The sequence below is a fragment of the Arvicola amphibius genome, chromosome 3 (genome assembly GCF_903992535.2).
Source record: "Arvicola amphibius chromosome 3, mArvAmp1.2, whole genome shotgun sequence".
Taxonomy (NCBI): Eukaryota; Metazoa; Chordata; class Mammalia; order Rodentia; family Cricetidae; genus Arvicola; species Arvicola amphibius.
Genome location: NC_052049.1, coordinates 36,204,699 through 36,226,410, shown reverse-complemented (window position 1 = coordinate 36,226,410; position 21,712 = coordinate 36,204,699). Strand labels below are relative to the sequence as shown.

The 21,712-nt window shown below is 43.9% G+C and overlaps 1 long non-coding RNA gene across 2 annotated transcripts; it reads right to left on the bottom strand.

The window, feature by feature from the left end:
- Window positions 1-3,268: 3,268 nt before the first annotated feature.
- LOC119809895 lies at window positions 3,269-8,790 on the bottom strand. Of its 2 annotated transcripts, XR_005284688.1 has the most exons (5): window positions 8,488-8,790; window positions 7,697-7,772; window positions 4,454-4,666; window positions 4,151-4,252; window positions 3,269-3,873 (listed from the first exon to the last, which is right to left on the bottom strand). It is a non-coding gene; the product is annotated as an uncharacterized LOC119809895 (long non-coding RNA). The 2 variants fall into 2 exon arrangements; XR_005284687.1 differs by having other exon boundaries at window positions 4,151-4,666.
- Window positions 8,791-21,712: the final 12,922 nt, after the last annotated feature.

Sequence of the window (21,712 nt, the reverse complement as noted above, 5' to 3'; positions counted from 1 at the left end):
GGGAGACCGGACACAAAATAGCAGCCTCTTTCTGTGGTAAGGCTTGTTAAAGATCTCCACACTCTACCTCCCACGCTGGGAAGGACGCCTCTGGATGGCGGCCCTTTGGATGGCGGCCCTTGTCTCTAAGCAGCCTTCAATTCCAAACTCACCCTTCTGTCCGAGTCCATTCTCTCGGGCAAGATCAGTTTCAAAGATGCCACTGGTTCCTACTGACACTTGCTCCTGAGACACTTTACTGGTGAATGATCTCTCTTTGAAATCTTTTTTCTCGTGACTGGAGTTGGGAAAAGCATCCTCCTGGTGCCTAAGGGGGAGAGGTCTTCTTCACAGAACATAAGGGGGAGAGGCCTCTGCTGCGGATTGACCTCAGCATCTTCTCCATTAGTAAGATCTCTACCCTCCCACCTCACACACAGCTAGCTCTCTGTGATAATTATCTTAGATAATTGGCCGATTCTGTCAAAAATGGGTCTTGTCTTACAACATGTTCTAATAGAGGGCTCTAGTAAACCCAATTTGTCATGAGTGGGTGTTTGACACTTAACTCCTTTTTCCTTAAATCAAATTCTAAAAATGCTGAGCCTCTGAGCTTGGAGGAACTTAGCTGTCTCGAGAGTCACTTGTTTTCAGGTATAGCCAGGATTTCATAAGAAACATCTCTTTGGTTCAGGTTCTATTTATGGAGTACCAGATTCAGTGGTGTTTGCTCTAATTTAAACATTTATAGGGAAAAAAATAAGTTTTATGATCTAACTCTGAGTCTCACTGATTCCAACAAATGAGGGTTATTTTTGTTTTGTCTTGGTTTGGTTTGGATTTGATTTTTTTTCGAGATAAGGTTTCTCTGTGTAACAGTCATAGCTTTCCTGGAACTAGCTCATGTAGACCAGGTTGGCCTTGAACTCACAGAGAGCTACCTGCCTCTGCCTCCTGAGTGCTGGGATTAAAGGCTTGTGCCACCGACGCCCAATGGGTTTTTTTTTTCTTCAGAAGGAAATAGAAATAAGATCTAGTAAAATAAGAACAAAATAAAAAGTATTTTGAGTTGACTCAGGCAATGAATTCCATTTACTCAGCTTTTAGTTTTTCCTTCTGTATGGAGTCTGACAATAAATGGACCTTATTGTCACACTCATTCCACGGTCTGCATGGTGGCTTAAGGAAGCATTCTGTAGTACAATTTCCTCTTTGCGGAGACAGAAGAGGAATGGTTTCATCCAGGACACTCATTCTTTCTGTTAACGATCTATGTGTGAGAGTGAGCTAGAGTACCCGGCTGAGGACTGCAACAGTCGGATATGTAAGACGCTGTTATTCGTAGTCTCTCCCAGATAGGATCACAGTGCCAGGCATGTAAATATGGTTCCTCCAGGGAACCTCTGAGGATTCTACTAACTCACAAATAACGACTTCACCATGTCCCACAGTGACCCCTTTTGACTCAAGATACATAACTAACTTCATTCCTAAAAGCAACCTGAAGGTCAACTTGCTCGTTTATTGTTCATCCAATTATTAGAGATAAGAAACAAGCAGTACAGCTCAGCAGATTCAAGAACAATCCTTAAGCAGCTCCATTGTGGAAGAACACTACTCTGCCACCAACATTTCCAGAAATGTAATGAATGACTGGATGCCAGGGGCCAAAAAACAAATATTTCGTTGTATTTTATGTGCACTGGTAGGAAGGCGTCAGATCCCCTGGAACACACAGTTCCAGACAGTTGTAAGCTTCCATGTGGGTGCTGCCAATCAAACGTGGGTCCTCTGGAAGAGTAGACAGTGCTCTTAACCGCGGAGCCATATCTCCAGCCCCCAATTTTTAGCAAATCTAAACAGGAAATCCACCATCCCGAGGTGACTATTACTCAGTCAATGGTTAGTCTCTGCAGTGTCTAGGCACCAGTTCCCAGACCAGCGGTTCTCAACCTGTGGGTCTCGACCCCCACAGGGATTGCACATCAGATAGCCTGCATATTTGATAATTACATAGACTGACAACCTCGCTTTGACACTGTGCTAAAAGGAAAACTGTGAAACTGACTTTATTTAAATGTTGTTTAAGTGAGGGAAATAAGAGCAGTTTAGACATTTCCCCGTCTCCTTGGGAAATAGCGTGACCCACAGTGGATGCTCAGTGACGATGGCCCTAGCAATAAAACAAGCATGAGAACAAACATTTTCAGGACCGGCAGGCCACGTCACGGCAGCACTAGATTCAGAGTCAGTTCTCCAGTAACCCTTTGTAGCCGCACTGTGTAAGATCCCGGAAATGGTACAGCCTGTCACCCTGGTCCTGCCCTCAAGGGACGGTCCACTGTCACAGAAACAGACATGTTTCTGTTACCACCCTCTATCATGGTAAGACCTTCTCTGGGCATTTTGTTGGCTCCAGGAGTAGCTCAAACCAAGAGAAGCTTTAAGAAAGAGCCTATGTTTAGCCTGGGGTCCCAGATGAAGTGTGAATTAACCCAGAAGTGTAGATGAGAACAGCTGACAGACCACACACAGAAAAGCTGGGAAACGAGACAAGGTACAGATACTTCAAACAGTTCAATAAGATTGACAGAAAGAGGACAGTGTGGGCGTTGGTAAACAAAGGACACACGGAAATCCCTGAAGATGGTTTTGTGAGATGCGGTCATGAGGATCATCCTCCATCCAAAGGGTTTGTGAAAATGAGGAGCTAAGTGACAGATACGGTATTTAAAATACTGGTTACGGTACGAAGAACAGAAAGGAAATGGGGGCAGCAAGATTAGGAGGTTGTCACTAGGTGGGAAAAATGATAATCAGAAGGAGATGGGCAAGAGCTAATGTAGTCACCGGACATAAGGAATATGGCACAGGACGGTGGCAAGGATAGCGCTGGGATTCTGATTTCAACCACTGGAAACTCCGTTCACTTAGCAAGGGTGGCAGCTGGAGAACAGACGAAGGCATGGAAGCCAGAAACTCTGTGCAGGAAACGCACATTCGGAAATGCTGGTCAGAGGCCTTCTATGTGGAGATAAGCAGACTACTGAACTTCGATTTTATTCTTGTTTTACTGTTTGTCCTATTGTTGTTGCCATTGTGGCTTTACATAGGGTCTCACGGTGTAGCCCAATGCCTCAGCCTTTTAAGCACTGGGATCGCAGGCATATGCCACCAAAGTCAGCCAGACTATTGAACTCTCTATGAACTCTACAACAAAAATATAATAGAAGAATCCATAGAGGGTTCTATATAATTGTGGTGAAAAGACACATGCCACAAAGCAAAATCAATTTTTCATGGTCAATGGTATTATATGCTACTTAAAGCACAAGCTAGGTGACGCTGGGTGGGAAAGAGCCTTAATGTGGCAAGGGGGTTATTAATGCTGGGAAGGAGGTTCAGTGGGAAGGACTGTTACCATTTATAAAGAGGTAGTGGGGGACCCGTCCCAAGAGGGGTGGCAGTGGATCACCCGAGGCCTCAGCAGGAGACAGGTAGGTATGCCAGGCAGAGGGAGTTTGGGTATAGAGTTTATTTAGGGAAAAGGGACGTGGGGGAAAGGGGAGAAGGGAGGAGAAGAGAGAGAGCTACTAGCCTTGGCAGAATCAGGAGGTTGGGAGTGAGCGGGGCTTGCCTCTTAAAGGGACAGGGTACCCAGGTGACAGGCCAGGCCAGCAGATTCCAGCAGTCCCATCTTTTTCTTATAATAAAAAGGCGGGGAGTTAGACATAGCAAATTGAAGGAATCGGGACAGCGGAGTCTCAAAACTGCTTCCTGCTTATTTGTGTGTGTCGAAGTTTTTCTTGGAGGGGGCCTGAGATAGCTGGGTGCTGGTCACATCCTGGGGTAGCTGGTCGCTTTACTCCTATCCAAGATTTGTGTCTCTTGGACCTGGCAGAGCAGAGGACAAAGTTAAGTTTAGGTAGAAAAAAATTTTTCAGGACCAGGGAATTCACCTGTTTAAGGTAAATCTTTCAATTTGGCTCCCTGGAACTCATAAGAATTTTTTGAGTTTGTGAAAACATAACTTTTGGACACATATGTTGTATAAACAGCTGTATCAAATTTATGTCAGAATGACTGTGACAGATGTTTTTGCACAATGAAAAGTACAGAAATTTAATAATGTACATTTGTTCTCACACCTTTATAACTTGCAGGTACACACCTTAATAACTTGTATTTGTTAAGAAGTTGTACTGAAGTTTATTTGGTGAGGTTGTCCTTTTCAACTGACAAAACTTCTCAGCTTTCAAACTGCATCAGAGACCTTTGAGAAGGATAAAATTTTATTTGAGGAGTTATTGATTAAAAAATGATAGAGAACTTACCCGGTTGTCTACCTAGAGCCTCTCCTCAGGGTCCTCCATGGTCGTTGAGGGTTGTATTTGCCTTTTACTGTTTAGAACCTGGCCTGCCAGGTTTTAGAAGATTCTGTGGATTAGAAAAATCTGTAGGAAGACAAGCTTACCTTGACCTGAGCAGCTAGGTAAGTTGATGCCATTTGATTCTTTGTCCACGTCTAAAGATCTTCAGTTTAGATGAAAGGCAGTTTTGTCCAGTGGTTAGCACTTTTACTTGATGAAGTAAATTGCGGATGGACGTTGTTCTGTGCCCATTTGTCTTCTGTCTTCTTTGGAGGAAATAGAGATAGAGTGCTGCTGCTAGGAGCCAACCTGTCTCTCTGTTATGAAAAGTCTTTTAATAATTAAACATTTAAATGCCATATTCCCCACATCTCTGAGTATATGAAGGCTGTTTATTGGTATATATAAGTTATAACTACAGTAAAGAATCTACCTGGAGAGCTGGGTCCAAGCTTGACAGTACTGGCTCTCAAATTAATGGGTAAGATTTATACTTATGAAAGACAAAGAAGAAAAGCTGTTTGCAATAGAAGCTTAATGGTAGAACTGACAATAGTGGAGAACAGCTTAATATATTTTAAAGCAGGTGGGGGTGCGGCTGCCCAGCGAAAGGAAAAGCAACGGGCGTGGGATGCCAATGGGACACCAGCTGTACAGAGCGCATGGCTGGATAGGAACTTTATAATCTGCCTGTTTGCTGGTAGAAATTAGAAATCTCCCACTTTAAGTTGTTATTTAAGTGGCACGTAGGCCATTTGTTAGTGCACAGGTGGGTAAGGTTAGGAATCTGTAAGTAAGGCAGAGTTTTATGGTCTTTGTTTTATGGTCTGCAAAAGACATACGGGGTGGGGGGAAGTTGGAAACATAGTTTTAGGTCTATTTCCCAAGGCAAGAGCGTGAAAAAGGCAAGGTCCCAAGGGCTCTTAACCAGAGCGTCTAACAGATAATGGGAGGGTCGAAGACTAGGTCAAGCAAATTCGAGACCGGTCACTACAGGAGCTGGGGACTGGATAGGACCACTCCAAGTGGACCAAGAGAGGGCAAAAGTCTGAGTGGTGAGGAGCCAAGTCTCAGTCCTTAGCCATGGGGAATAACCAGAGATGATTGTCAGTGAAAGCTGACTTGGAGAAGGGAACCTTACCATTTACAGCAATGGAGCAGGCACAACCTGGCAGTCACATCACCAATGTTATCATTTTATAAAGAGGTGGTGGGGGACAAGTCCCATGAGGGGCAGTGGTGGGTCACCCAAGGCCTAGGCAGGTACCCTGGTGGGTGGCCTGAGACCCCAGAGAGAGACAGACAACAGATAGTTATGCCATGCAGAGAGAGTTTGGGTATAGAGTTTAGTGAGTTATGGAGGGGAAAGGGATGAGGAGTGGGGAAGGGGAAAGAGAAAAGAGAGAGGCAGAAGCTGCCTCTCCAGAAGAAGGGCAGAGGTAGAGAGGGAGAACTGGAAAGGAGGTGGGACGGAGGAAGGGGGGAGGTTGGAGTGGTAGGGGCTGGTCTCTTACAGGGACAGGGTACCCAAGTAACAGACCAGGCCAGCAGATTACAACAAAGACTGCATGCTGCACAAGTACAAGGATTGGTGTTCAAAGCCCCAGAACTCACATAAAACCTGGAAATGTATTAGCATTCAGGCATTATGCTAGCCTGCCCCTTGGGGACCTGGCAGGGTGCACTCAGACACTCGGTATTCTCTGGCCTGCTTAGGGTCCTGACAATGTCATCCACTATGTCGCTACAGCACGTGAGCTATGTCCCCTCATAGAAGGCTGACCCACCATCTCCTGTCTCCTCTCTCTCCCGCTCCTCCACTGCTCCTGTCTCCAGAGATGGGCCTCACCCATCCCCTACCTCCCCCTTTTCCCATTCCCTTCACCCAATTAAAAAAAAAAAAAAACACCTCCACAGGAACACTGTCACGTGCTGGCATGTCTCTCTCTTTCTGTCTCTGTCTGTCTGTCTCTGTCTGTCTCTATCTGTCTTTCTCTGTCTCTCTCTCTGTCTGTCTCTCTCTCTGTGTCTCTCTCTGTCTGCTAAAAGAAGGCAGCCACAAAGTGATTCCTAATGACATTCTGCTAGAATCGAAGACTGGTGTCTTGCTTGGCCATCATCAGAGAAGATCCCTCTTTCAGTCGATGGGAATACATATGGAGACCCCCAGCCAGACAACATGTAGAGAGTGAGAGGCCTTGGAACACTTGGTCCTAAATGGGCTATCTCTATCAAATCCCTCCCCTCAGTCTGTGGTGAGAATCAGAGGAAGTTCCTGTCAGGGAACCCTGTGGAAGAGGAGGCAGAAAGCATGAAAGAGCCAGAGAGAGAGCGGATGGAGGAGGACACAAAGAAACAAGGCCTTCTAAACACAGCAGGGCTAACAAACGCATAAACCCACAGAGACTGTGGCAGCATGCACAGGTCCCACACAGCTCTGTACCAAATGGGGTCCCAGGGCCGAGAGGAGAAGAGGTCACAAGCCCCATCCTCAACCCAGAAGCTACCTCCAGTTGATAACCATTCACAAATGAAAAACGAGCTTTCCCCAGTATAGATCCAAACCTCTCACGAGGGATACAAACCACTCTTAAGAGTGGGTCCCATGCCCAGCAGTAGAAGGGCAACTCAAAATGAACTCAGTGTGTTATCTTTTTAGTTCCTCATGTCATAATATTTTAACTTTATAGGTCCTTACATATACTATGACTTCTGGCTTTGTTTTTTGGGGATTCCTGTGAGTGTAAGCGCATGAGTCTTTGTGTCTATATGTGTTTCCTGTGCCTTTCTTTGGATTGTTTGCTTCTGTCTATTTGTTTTGTCCTCCCTGGTTTGTCTGGTTTTGTGTTTATCGTATTTTATTTTACTTTATTTCATTTTTATTCTCTAGATGTCTGTTTTCTAGCCAGAGACAGAAAAGGTATGAATTTAAATGGGAGGGGAGGCAGGGAGAATCTCAGAAGAGTTGGGAGAGATGAAACGGTAATCAGAATATATTGCATGGAAAAAAATTTATTTTCCATAAGGAAAAAAATTAAAATAAACATTAAAGGAATTTTATTGGTAATATTTAGCAGGACTAGTGCTGGAGGAATGTTGGCGTAGAAGTCAGAGTTCCAGAAGAAAGTGAGTGTAAGGAAGTACTGACAGATAGTAGTCACTTGCCTCAATGAACTTATGTAACCAAAAATAAGCCAGTGAGGCAAGAGGATGCAGAAGCAAGGGAGAGCAGTGTGTGTGTGTGTGTGTGTGTGTGTGTGTGTGTGCGCGCGCGCGCGCATGCATGTAGGAGAGAGAAGGAATCTGTAACAGTCCTGTCTATAGGACTACAAGGAAAAACCCAATACCTTGAAACTGGCAATGAGAAGAAATCACTTGTGGCGGAGTGGAAGGGGGAAACGAGGATTGCTTCTGCAGGTAAGTCTGTGGCGAGAATCAGAGGAAGTTCCTGTCTAGTGGTTTTATTTTCTCATCAAGTAGAAGACAATTCCGCAAACAGAAAACTGTTTTATTTCCCCTTAAGTATGTGTAACATTATGATCATGAATTTTTTTCTGATTGTGGTTTCCTCTATGAGTAAAACAAAAATGTATCATTAAATAATTACTTGCCTAAGGAGATCTTTTTCTTTTTCTTTTTTACTTTTCTTTTGGCTTTTCAAGACAGAGGCTCTGGTTATTCTACAACTCGCTTTGTAGACCAGACTGGCCTTGAACTCACCAAGACCTGCCTACCTCTGCCTCCAGAGTGCCGGGATTAAGCGTGCCCCACCAACTCCGCTGGCTAACAAGGAGATTTTACGCCCAGTCACTATCTATTGGTCCCTAGAGGTGCTCAAGTCAAGATTCAGTGAGCAGCGGAGCATTGATGAATTCGGGATGGCTGTATAGACTACAGGAGAAATGCCATGGGCTCAAGGAGCCCTTATTCACTGGCTTTATACAGAATAAGGATATCCAACCTCATTAAAGAGCTGAAAGATTACAGGTACCTCTACATACGCCACTGACCTTGACCCCATCCTAGAGTGTACATCAGAAGCTCCCTCAGTTGTAAGTAGTTAACATGAAACAAGTTCTGGCTTTTCTAGCCAGACTCAGTTCCATTTCGGCCACAAACAACATGGCAGCCAACTTACTTGCCAGAATGATCAAGACTCCACCCAAATCTGGAGAATGAAGCAGGGAAGCTTCTCTTCCCTAGTTTCTGTTTTCACTCTGGGAATCGGGTTTGGTTGTATCACAAGGGAGGGCCCATGAGAAGTGTCCTAATTGGTCAGCAGCAGCCCTCCCTCCCCCATAAACACACCCACACTTACACTGACCTACCCTTCCTGTGCTGTCTCAAAAACGAAAGACTCAGACCCCTGCTTCAGCAAAACTTCCGAAGGAAACTATTTCGTAAACTTCCATGGTGACCCTTTCAAAACTAAGTTACAATTCTGAATTTGTTGGGCAGTGAAACGAAAGTGGGAGAGAAAGGGGTGGGAAGCATCACCGTAGAAATGATAAACAGTAGACAGAGAAAGAGCCAGAACATGGAAGGGTTGTACTTGAACGATCAACTGGGAATTCAGTTAAAGTTATAATGCATCCACCCCCCCCCATTCTTTATTGTCTAGCAAGCATTTTACCATACTCCAGAAAAATAAAATATGACCCACACCACCACTAGAAATGTAGCTATTAGAGAGATTTTTCTTGTAAAGAAGTAAATAGCAAGCAAAAGCTACAAGCAGCGAGCCAAAATCAACAGATATTCATTTCCAGCTGGAAAAAACTATCTTTTTAGGGTTTCCAGCCACACCCCTCACTGGCATTGGTCTACTTCTCTTTATGCCTAGAATTTTCACGTTTCCTGACATGACCTCAGCTGTCTAGAAGCCCCCCACTCCCTCTGCTTTCCTTGCCCAGCCTGCGATGCTGCCACGGCCTATGGAATAAAAAGTGAACCCTGCTTTTCTTCCTGGCCAATTGGCTTGGGCATCTCAGCCAACACAATTCCCTGTTGACACTGTGGCAGACTGTGGCCCAAATCACTCACTTCCCAGTCAAAGCAATGGAAAATTCTTTTATATGGCCCCAACCATCACCACTCTGGCATAAGCAACCACAAGTGTGATTGGTCTGCCTGGAGACAGGGCCAGGGCCAGAGGGAGTTGGGGCTACCGAACCTTATGTCACTTGGAAAACAGGTTGTTTTTCTGGGGTGAATTTAGGTTTATTGAGTTTATAAAAAGCATCTTCCTTTGGGGGAAAAAATGGTTGGCTACTATTCATAATAAAGCCTCACAGCCCTAACGAGGTTTCCTACCTGGTCAAACATGTGTTAAGGACTCTGGGATGTTATATGGCTGAGGCCGTCAGCTGTAGAGGACACTGTGTGAGTCCTTCTTCATTAGACTCTCACTTGGGATCACTGTATGACCAGAAAAGAGGAGCCCAGGCAAATGACGGTGGAAGACAGGCTAGCAAGTCATTTGTTTTCAGTCGGTGACCCTGGGAATTTGCACTCGATGAGGAGACAAATAGGAAAATAAAAGTAGACGTTTCCTGAGAGCAGAGGAGATTTCCACGGTGATTCTTTCTTAGGTCAGCTCCCGCTTAGCACTATGAGGGCATGAAGCTGTGAAACACACTTGACCTGGCTTCTTCAGCAAACCCATCACATGGGGGGGGGGGGAGGGAGGGGGGGGGGGTGGAGGTACAACAGCTAAATACAGTGTGTGGTCCCTGTGGTGGCTCTGGTTTGAATAAACCAGTTACAAAAGACCTTCTGAGGACAATTGATGCTGTTTGGGAGTAGTTCATTTTGTTAAGTGTGATCATGATATAAGTTTATGAGAAAACGTTCTTATTTTTAGAGATGGGCATCTGAGTATTTAGGGTTGAAATATCATTGCTTCTGGAGTTTACTTAGAAAGAGCTGGGTTAAAAAGAACAAGGTAAATAGTGTAATAAATTAGTAATTGGCCTAGATGTTTGAAATACTTGAGTATTAATATACTCTATGCCTTTTGTTTATTGAAAATACATAATTGGGTAAGTTTAAAAAAATAAAACAAGCAAAAAGTGAAAGACAGTTTAAAAAAGATTAGAAAGCATCTGCAAGTCAATTATTCCCTAACATCCCTTGTACAACTAAGGGCCAGGCGCAGAATCAAGAACACACATGGCAACAAAATCCAAGTCATTCTTCAGGAGGCAGCAGCTGGCGGGCACACAGTATTTTGGGCAGTAAACCATGGGCCAGGCTGCATGGAATCAGGGAGGAGGTGAGGGAAATGGAATGGAGACAGATAGAGAGCCAGGGAGAGCTTTTGGGGAGATGTAGGGAGGACAGACCTGAGCTGAGGCTTGCCCATTGGGAAGGCCTGTTGAGCAGAGAAGTCCTTCTCTTCCAGCCAGGGGGCACTCTCAGAACCCAAGCAGTGACTGAGGAAACAGGTGGGAAACAGAGGGGGAGCGTCTTCAGACACCAGGGCTTTTAAAAGCCCCTTTGTAGCAACTTTAGTCACAATATGCTCCTGAAGAGACATGAAATCTGACAATGGAAGAGAATACATCTGATGATCACTGGTCAAACACACTGTTTCTCAGCATGGTGGTTTGAATAAAAATGGTCCCCATTGGCTCATATATTTATGAGCTTAGTCCCAGGGAGTGTAAATGTTTGAAAGGATTATAAGGATGAGTAGGTGTGGCCTTGTTGAAGTAGGTTCGGCCTTGTCAGGGGAATTGTTTCTCTGGGCATGGGCTCAACCCATTTGTTCTCTCTCTCTCCCTCTCTCTCTCCCCTCCCTTCCTTTTACCCTCCCTCTCACATCCCCCTCCCTCATACCCCCTAAGCCCCCTCTCCTTCCCTCTCTGTCTCTCTGCCTTCAGATCAGGATGTAGCTCTCATCTCCTTCTCCAGCTCTATGCAGGCTGCCATGCTGTGGGCAATAATAATGGACTAACCTTCTGGAACTTTTAACAAACCTCCAATTAAAAGTTTTCTTTCACAAGGGTTATCTTGCTCAGGGTGTCACAGCAATAGAATAGCTAAAACTGAGTCGCAGTAAGGCAACAAAAAAGTTCTGAAGACTTTACAGAAACAGAGAGCACCAGATGGCTCGAAAGTGGAAGTGGAGCTGCTCTTGCAGCCTGTGGCCCATGTGGATACCTCCCTTCTCTTCTGCTCCTTCCTGCTTTCTCTCGCCTTGCAGCCAGCCTGCAGACCCACTATGCTATCTCTCAGTTTCCTCCTGAAGTCCTGCAGCTCACTTTCGATCTCCACGTCTGTAGTAGGAGACTGCTTGTTTCCCAGCTGCCCATCTCTATACCCTTTTTCTTCTCTCTCCTAAGCCTACGTACACTTTTTAAAAACACACTGTGACTTGTTTGGAGTTTTTTATGTCTGAATCTGTCCTATTGAGTATCTGTAATTCTTTTCTGTCCAGGAGCGCTTCTTGAAACACTGAGCACTTCTAGGCTGCTTTGCCTTTTGGCTCTACCCTGTCCAACATGGCGGGGCTTGGCTCCACCCTTTCCAACATGGCGGAGCAGAGGTCTGCTTAGTGTGAGCCATGCTCACAGCCCCATTTTCAGGCACACATCAGGTCTATGTTGCCACTAAGCAAGTTGTAACACTAGGCTCACAAACCCCATTTAAATGTTCCATAGTCGAACCTCCTGAAAGAGTCATAGTTCGTGCTAGCAACATGATCCAGGAAGCTACCATTTCTTTTTTTCTGCTACCACTGAAACAGGAAAACCTCTCTTAAAGGAGCCACAGCATGCTGCCAGCAAGCAAACCCCATTCAGGAAAATAAATGTGGCTAAGCTTAGTTTTTGAGTGTCTAGAATTCCTTTCCAAGCCCACTAAGGTTTTATATGGATATAGTCGACCATGTTGGAGTGCAAATTTGTTGTAGGAAGTCACTTGTTTGTTTCCTGGCCACCTAGACCCCAGAAATAATCACATAGAAACTGTATTATTTAAATCACTGCTTGGCCTATTAGCTCTAACTTCTTATTGGCTAGCTTTTACACCTTAATTTAACCCATTTCCAGTATTTTATGTTTTACAAGGCTCATGGCCTACAGGCAAGGTTTTCGCATGTCTGTCTCTGGCGGCAGCTCCATGGCTTCTCCCTGACTCTGCTTCCTTTCTCCCAGCATTCAGTTTAGTTTTCCCTGCCTAGCTCTGTTCTGCCTTGCTCTGCTATAAGCAAAAAGCATACAGAGGGGAATCCCACATTACAATTCCCCTTGAAACTTAAAGGAACACACTTATTCAGTGTTCTACTTTATGACCGTCTCTCTCTTCCTCCACAGACTCAGATTTTATTACAATATCTTGGTCTCTGTATGAATCAATGACCAAAATTGGCAAACTTGACTTCCAAATTCTCACAAATTGCTAACAATTGTTACTACCACAGACAAGTGACCCCCAAATATTATGTAACTAAACTTGCTCTGCTACACTGCCAAAGTTTGTTACCTCTAAGGCTCCACTTCATCACTCCTAAAAATCTTTTATCTCTCATTTCTTTACATTCTGCTCTCACAAAAAAATAATACTATCTAAAGATTATGCCATGAATTTTATGTCAAGATTTGTAAATTGTATATATGGAAATAGTTTAAAATCTATGTAATTTATAATAAAATTTGACTTTAAACTTAAAACAAAAGGCTTATAATTAAAATTATATACACAGATATGTGAGTCAACTCTTGTTTAAGATATATACATTGTGTGTGTAAGGTATATATGTGTGTGTATGTGTGTGTATAAGTGTGATTTGGATTTAATTCTACATGTGTGTAAATGTAACCTGGATTTAACTTCATGTATGCGTATGTAACTTAGATTCAACTATTGTTTAGGAAAACATGTTTTAAATAACAACTGTGTGACTCTCCTCCGTCTTGGCTGAAGACCTCATCAGGATGCAGGCAGCCGCGTAGCTGGCAACCATCTTTACTAAGGTTAGAGAGTGCATATCATGTGACATTTCTTAGTCCTAATGAGCTCTCTGTTTGTTGTATCTCCGTTTAGACTAAGCCTCAAATATTTTGGATCGGTATGGACTTTTTGTATGATGACAGAAATGTAGGATTATATTTGTTACACTTACTGTAAATGTTACTCAACTCTGGTTTAGAATATATTCTATATGGTGATAAAATTTTAAGGTTATAAAATTCTATTTAAATTAACAAAAGCCTATTTAGATATTTATATCTGAATACTTATGTCTTTGCCAAGTGTTCAACACCAAGCTTCTACAGAATTTAGATAAGTGGCAACAAATATTTGATAAAGTTTAGAGATTACTAAGGTCTGCTCAGGTTCATAATAATTTTGTCTAGCTTCATCTTTGCTCATAAGGTTTAGTTATTTGGATAAACTAAGCCTTACAAAAATTGCAGTATTCTATAATGAAATGTCTGATCCCCTGAGAGTTGTGGGAATTCATTCAGCCAATTGGCCCTTAAGGCGTGATCTGAGTTATTGTGCATTGATTGATAAGCACAGACGGAGTGTGCTTGCTCTCTTGGGTGGTGGTTGGTGTTCTCTTCACAGCTTCCAAGGCCACAGAGCAGAGGACTATGGCTCTCTACCCTTATTGTGAGTTTTTCCTCAGAATAAATATTTGTTATCCTTTATTCTGGGCTTTCATGGACTTCCTTAATTGCATTTACACCTGAGAGGGACCTTTTCCCTGGGGTTGGTCATTTGGGTGGGGATCCCCAAGGACTGTCAAGGGCAGTGCTGGCCTCTGGGCTCCTTCAGTATCACAGGGCCCCTTTTCTCCTGTTCCCATCTGACCCAGGGGATCTTTCCCCTGTTGCTTTTCCTTACCTTCTCAGGAGACAGCCTTAGCAGTTTGGAATAAACTTGTTCTGTTTTCACCCATAGAATGGCTATTTTGATTTTTTTTTTACTGAGACTATTATCTATGATTTAGAAGTTTTATTTTGATATTAGAAGAGCTTCGATTCAAAAATCATTATTTTCAGGGCTAAACCTAACAGGGATGGAATATAAAGTCTCCTAGTCTTATAAAAGCTACTAAAGTATTGTAAACTGTTGTGGATAATTAAGAAATGCAAGTTAATGGTCAGTTACCTTCAACAGGGATAGAACATAAAGTCCTAGCCTTATGAAAACTGCTAGATGTTTCATTTGTATTTTAATAAATAAAGCTTGTCCGAAGATCAGAACACAAAACAGCCATACAGGCTAGGCAGTGGTGGCACACACTTTTAATCCCAGCAGCCACACTAGTTAGTTATAGAGGCCGGGCAGTGGTGGTGCACACCTTTAATTCCAGCACTAGAGAGGAATATAAGGAAGGATAATACAGGAACTTGCTCTTTCCAGTCTGAAGATTTCATAAAGGTAAGAACTCTCCAGTGGCTGGCTGTTTTGCTTTTCTGATCTTCAGGCTGAGCCCCAATATCTGTCTCTGGGCTTTTATTATTCGTGTTTCACTTGCCTCCTCTTTCCTCTCTTGCCTCTTGCTCCTCTCTTTCCTCTCTTCTTTCTCTCCCTCTCCCCTCCCCCAGTAAACCTCTTGCACTAATTGTGTTAGTGCTTGCTCAGTGGCATACATGGCAGGGCCAGATGGAAGGTACCTACTTTGCCTTTCTTTTTCCTCCTTTCAGGAACTGACCTACAAAAGGCAAAGCAGAACAGTAACAAGCAACACTGCATATCTGCACAGGTCTTAGCAGCAGTGGTGTCTACTACAGCCCAGCTAAAGCCCCAGTACCCTGCTGCTTCAGAAAGGAGTTAAAATCAAGCATAGTTGCTAAGGTGCTTGGTTAAGGGGCAGGAGGCTGGAGAGTACCATCAATTATCCAGAAGTTTCTTTCTTTCTTTCTTTCTTTCTTTCTTTCTGGGAGGGATAGGCAGGAGGGATGGGGGGGGACGGAGGCACGGGAGGCGGATGAGAGGAGGGGCAGGAGGGGAGGAGTAGGCGGAGGAGGAGGAGGATGAGGAGGAGGATGCGACGGGAGCAGGAAAGAACGAATAAGCACTCAGAAGCATAAGCCTAATAATCATAATATCAGTCATAATCCTCTCCGACCTAATACAGCATCTCTGCTGTATATTCTTCTCTTTCTTCTTTTCTTCTTCTTCTTCTTCTTCTTCTTCTTCTTCTTCTTCTTCTTCTTCTTCTTGCTTTTAGGGCTGTTGGAACATTACCAAAAAGAGGTTTTAGAGCAACCTTGGAGGACATCTTACCCTACTGTCCAGTTTTCTTCAGCTTATGTTCATTAGCCTGTCAGAAAGCTTGCTGCTGTTCTATAAACAGAAGCCACACCTGTGAACACAGTTACTGAACAAACTGAGACATTGTCACTGGAGATCGAGGGGGGGAAAAGGGCAAACCAAATTCATTTCATGAAGGCGCATTTATCCACAGTGGAAAGCAGTTTTCAAGTTTATTTTCCCACGGTAGAGTGTGAACTAAAGGATCTGAAGGTTCTGGCTGAGGACTCATCTCTCAGCCTTGGGTACAAGGTAGTCACCTCGGGTTAGGGTTAGGGGAGAAAGAGCATATGCTCAGTTTTAAGACCATGTAGTTGCTCTGCAAGTGAAAGCCATAATAACTCTTTTTTTTTCCTAGTATCTGACCCTAGTATCCTACATCCTCAGCTAAGGACCATTTAAAGTCGCTGGTTTGTATATCAAGAGGCTGTGTTGCATTTGTGAAAGACAAGATCAGAAACAAAACACACCGTAAGTAGCAGAGTCACACACAGAGAGGACAGAGAATGGGAACAAATCAAGGACACAGGTCCCCAGCATGACTGACAGGCTGTATACATCATTCCTCCTGCCTCAGCCTCCCCAGGCTGGGATTACACAACTCACCAGCAGATAGATTCTCCTTGGTTTGGGAAACAATTAAGGCAGCCAACAGTAAATGGTATAGCTCACTCCTGTAAGCCCAGTCCTGGGGAAGCTGAGGCAGGAGGAGTGCTTTTGAATTTGGAGGCTGGACTGGGATACAGCATTGCGTTCCAGGCAAGGCTGTGCTACAGAGTGAGGCCCTGTCTCAAAGCAAACAAACTTGTGCTGATGCCATCCCCGCAGAAGTGAAACTGCGAGCCTGCGGGCTGAGGAAGGTCTTGTGGTGTGTGTAGGCCAACTTCAAACACAGGCCAGCAGGACTAAGACTTGCCTGCCACTTAACGGCCCTGTGACTTGGAAGGTCTCACAGTCTCACTTCCGTTAGATGTGGGTAATAATAGCTCAGATTTCCAAATGCTCTTACTAGGATTTAGTAAGATAACGTATGCAAGTCATGAGCGCCTGACACACGGTATGCCTAATGAGAACTTTTAATAATGATGACCAACAGGGCTATAAAGGATCAGAGGAATTTAGATGTATAGAAGAAGAAAAACGACTGCAAGTAGGGCACAAGCGCTCTGTCACTCAGGTTCCTTGTCCACTCAGTTATGACCTCATAGGATTACAATAACATGAGGTGTTGGAGGGAGGGAGCCGCTTGTTGGTTCCCGGCTGCTTAGCCCCAAAATAATCGCATAGAAACTGTATTAATTAAATCACTGCTTGGCCCATTAGCTCTAGCTTCTTATTGGCTAACTCTTACATATTAATTTAGCCCATTTCTATTAATCTGTGTATTGCCACGTGGCTATGGATTACCAGCTAAAGTTCCCAGCATCTGTCTCTGGTGGGGGCTACATGGCTTCTCTCTGACTCGCCTCTTTCTCCCAGCATTCCATTTAGTTCCCCCCCACACCCGCCTGCCTAAGTTCTGCCCTACCAATAGTCCGAGACAGTTTCTTTATTCATCAATGATAATCACAGCATACAGAGGGAAATCCCACATCAGTAAGGTAAATGAAATCTCACGAAGCACACAAATTCACTTTGTGTGTATCTCACGCTGTGCCTTTGGCTTGTTCTCCGTGTTTTACTGCCTTGAGATTATAACGATAAAACACGATCTCAAAGACATATGCTAGATCTGCTGAAGCTTAGTCTGTAGTAAATGGAAGTAGGAACGGTTGTTCAGTTACTGTGGTACAAGCTCACATTCTTTCTCACCTCGCTAGACAGGCTATAGAGCAAGTTCAAAAAACGGAAAAATAAGATCTACAAATCGAAAGCCAAAGTTGTGCTTCACCATCTTAAAGAACTAAACTGGACGCTTGTAAGACAGCTCAGTGGGCAAAAGGGTTCTGCCTTCAAGTCTGATGACCTGAGTTCAAATCCTGGGGTCCACATGGTCCTCTAGCAAGTTTTCCTCTGAACTCCACATATGCATTGTGATAACCTTCCCTCCACAAAATAAATAAACATGCAATAAATTTATTTGTTTTTTTTAAGTGTACTTTCAAACACTTCATTTCCAGCAACATGAATTTATATACGAATGATTGACTGACTCTATGTTTTTTCTCCTTTTGGGCATTTAAAGCAATCTCAGAGAGATTATTTATTTCTATAGTTATAGAACTGTATAGGAATATTCCTCAAACTAATATATTTATATTTGCTCTTAAAACTAATGTATATTTTGTTTTTAATCTAACTCAGGCCTCTTTGAGGCTATTCTGAATAGCCGTATGCCTTAAAAGAATCTCAGTGATTGATTAGTTCACACTCAGAAACTGTTAATAAGAAAGCTTCATCTTGGGGTCTTCAGGCCCACAATTTATGGGTTGTTGGAGAGCTAGCTCAGTGGTCAAGAGTACAGTACACACTGCTCTTGCAGAGGAACAGATTTCAATTCCCAGCACCCATGATGGATGGCTCACAACCTCCTATGAATCCATCTCCAGGAGCTCTGACACCCTCTTCTGGCCTCTTCAGGCACTGCACTCATGTGCCCATACCCATACTCACACACATACACAAATACACATGATTTTAAAATTTACCAGAAGAATTTGCAGCTCAGAACTCTGTGCCCCCAAAGAAAGCAGGTGAAATGGGAGTTTTCTGGGGGCAAGCACAGCTGATTTCTGACAAAAGGAATAGGTTTTTCTGTAAGAAACTTCTATTATGAAGTTGATAGAGAACAGGGGCTAGGGACTGATGATAAATAAATAGAAATAGAGGAAACAGAGTAGAAATGGTCATAAAAAAACCCCAAAATCCAGTAACTTCCAGTACACATCTCTATATACTACGGGAGTGACCAGAGACCACGTTCTAGGAAGCAACTGTAGACTTGTGTGTGTTCTAGTCCCTTCAATGGGCTCCCAACACTGTTATGAAATGTTCTGTCAAGATCATTTTCATCACAATTTCCCTTTTATTTTGACACAGTGTGATTCTTCCCCCTATACAGGACCTCAGCGGTCTCCCTCTCCTCCTCCCCACACCCGTTTCTTTCTTACTGGCAGCGCTGTGTCCACCACACAAGCAAGGCTGATAATTATAGAACACTTCCGGGGTTCTCCAGAGAACATGGGTCAGAGATTAAACAATCTGCCCTAAAGAGCCCAGGTTTGCTTTCCAGTCTTGAGGCAGGACCCAGTTTCCCCGCGTTCACACCATGCTGGGCTCCTCCTCGGCACACTCCAGCTCCTAGGGCCCTTGGAGGGCGGCACACCGCAGCTGTGCGAAGCAGGGTTCCTAGGAGGCACCATGGCTTGCACGGGGAATCTTTCTGTGCTACTCTGATTTTTAAAAATCTGATCACTCTACACTCAGTGTTTAAAAGCAGAAAAAAGAGAGGGGGCGGGGCTTGCCTTTCTAGCGAGAAACTTAGCCTTGCTCCTTCCTTTCACTTCAGGAAGCCTATTGTTTGACAAATATGCTAACGCCGCTTAAATTCCAGAGCGAAATTACAAGAAACGAGGAGGAAACCCAAGGCCAGCAGGATTGAGATTTCACTTTTAAACGGGCTTATCCTAACCTGTTTCCTGCCCTCTCCCCAGCACGTCCCCCATCCCCTACAAGATTTTACTCTTCAGAGATAGTCTCCATCTGGCTCTTTCTCCTTTCAAAAAGTTACCATTTCTCACTGCTTGTCAACACAATAGTGAGCATCGCCGTTCGTGGGAATAATAAAATGAACTCTATTTGGATAGAGGAGACGGCAGAGTAAACCGCACCCGGGATGGCAGACCTCCTCAGAGCAGAGACATTCTCACATTCCTCTTGTTTGGCCCCCGAAACACTTTTCTGGAAAATCTCTTGCATGACAGCCAAGGACACCCATATCTGGATCCCTGCGGGTGGAGAAAGGGCACATCATCACTTCACAGTTAAGGAGGAAGCCCGGGGCTACTATTTCACCCAGAAAGGACATGAGGTCATTTCCAAAGAAATGAAGGCCTTGATTTATTTGGGATCTTGTCAATATCAACTTAATACTTACATTATCAGAGAGAGAAAACTTGGCCTTTTAGGAAAAGTTGGACCGAGCGGCGGGAACCTGAGAAGCTGTGTTGACACACAGTGGATTGATGAAGCCAATGTTCACAGTGACCCCTGTGAGTGCAGGGGTTAGCGGTTGGTGGGAAATGGAGGCAGGACACGTTCAGGAATTGATCGCATGTAAGCATTTCTGGTAAATGGATTGCCACGGCTGGGGAGCGTATCTAGGACCTGGAACGTATTAGGCGAACCTGTCATTTCCCCCACAATTCCAGGCCTGCTGATGGAATTTGTCGATTCTGTTTTCTCTTTTCTGTATACATATTTTCAGACTAAATCTTGGATGCATAGATTTTTTTTTACATTCTTTCTCTTAGAGGGTGCTCAAAATTGCATCAGCTTCAGGAGTCACACACAATGTGGTCCTGTCACTGTTTAAGAACGAATAATATTGAATTCTAATTTACTGTGTAGTCTCTTAGTGATCATATTCTTGATTGGAGGCATCTTTTTCGTTTAAAAATAACTGTTTTATAAATTTTCCTTCATTTGGCCAACATTTTCTGAAAGAAAACTTAGAAAAATCGTTAATGTGTATATGTTCTTGCGTGTGCACGTGTGTGCTCATGTGTGCTCGTGTGTGTGTGTGTGTGTGTGTGTGTTAAGGTATTGGGCTTAAGACTCTCCCTCCTGTAGAATAGAATGAAAGATTGCAATGTCTTAAACCAGTAGTATGTCCGTGGCTCTTCAAAACTGTGAATGCATACTGAGACTTCACAGAAACCACTTCTGCCACCACCCAACCTTCTCAGAGCAGAATTCTCTGGACTGAAGGATGCTGCCAGAGACGACTTGTCACAGTGCTCCTCAGAGGAAATAACAGGCACCTTGTTTAACGTTTCCATGATGTCTCTTTCTGAAAGATCCTCCAATTATTCTTCTGACCTTAGTTCCAGGAACAGTTATGCTTCTCCGGTCACTGCTCTTCTTTATCTTATTGACTGTGTACATAAGCTACCATAGTTCAAATTTGGGGCTGGTTGTGGGTAAACCCAAGGACAGATCTGCAGCCAAGCCACGCCTAGCAATTATGGTAAAGTCACATTCCAGGCTCCATTTTTTTTTTTTTTTGCCTTTCTTATTTCTATTTATCACTTGTGATATGTTGTGGCATTTTATGTATCTTTTCTTGAGAGGGAATTGGGAACATGAATTAATAAAACATTTTTTTCTTTTGATTTATAGAGACAGGGTCTCTCTACATAGTCTTGGCTAACTTTAAACTGTGTCACTCAAACGATCCTCAAACTCAGAGTGATCCCCCTGCCTCTCATTCCTGAATGCTGGGATCACAGACACATACAGCCATGCCTGGTTGAACACTAAGATATTGCTTCAAAATAACTCTGGTCATATATTTAGCATAGACACATAGAATTAACATAGACATATAGCTATGCACAAAAGACAAAGAAACTATTTACATGCTATACCAAAATAAAATATTTTGAATGGAGGTATGTGTGGCAATGCACACTTCTAAGCCCCTTCCTGCACCCCTTTTTCACACACGCAGGGCAGCTGCTTTAATCTCAGTGTGCCTCTGACATCATCCTAGCACTTCTAAACACAGAGAATTTAGCCCCCATCTTTGCCGTGCGCGACACCGTCTCTTCCCACCCACATTCCTAATAAGACCCCAATGCTTGGCCTCCGTCCAAGCTGTGCACAGGGGCAGATGCATGACACATGCTGATGGGTAGATATCTGGAAAGCAGTGAGAAGGAGGTCTAGTCCTAGAAAACAGCTTCACTGACAGTGTAGATGGACATGTGAGCTGGCTAGGGGACAGGGAGACCCAACCTTCCTGGACCATCCCAAGGACCTGAGCTATTCTAAAGGGCATGCTAGATCTCACGGGGGATGCAGGAGGGACTGATTTGCCCAGAGACTACAAGGAGAAAGGCAGCTTCCTGGCAGGAAAGGGGTTTGATTCC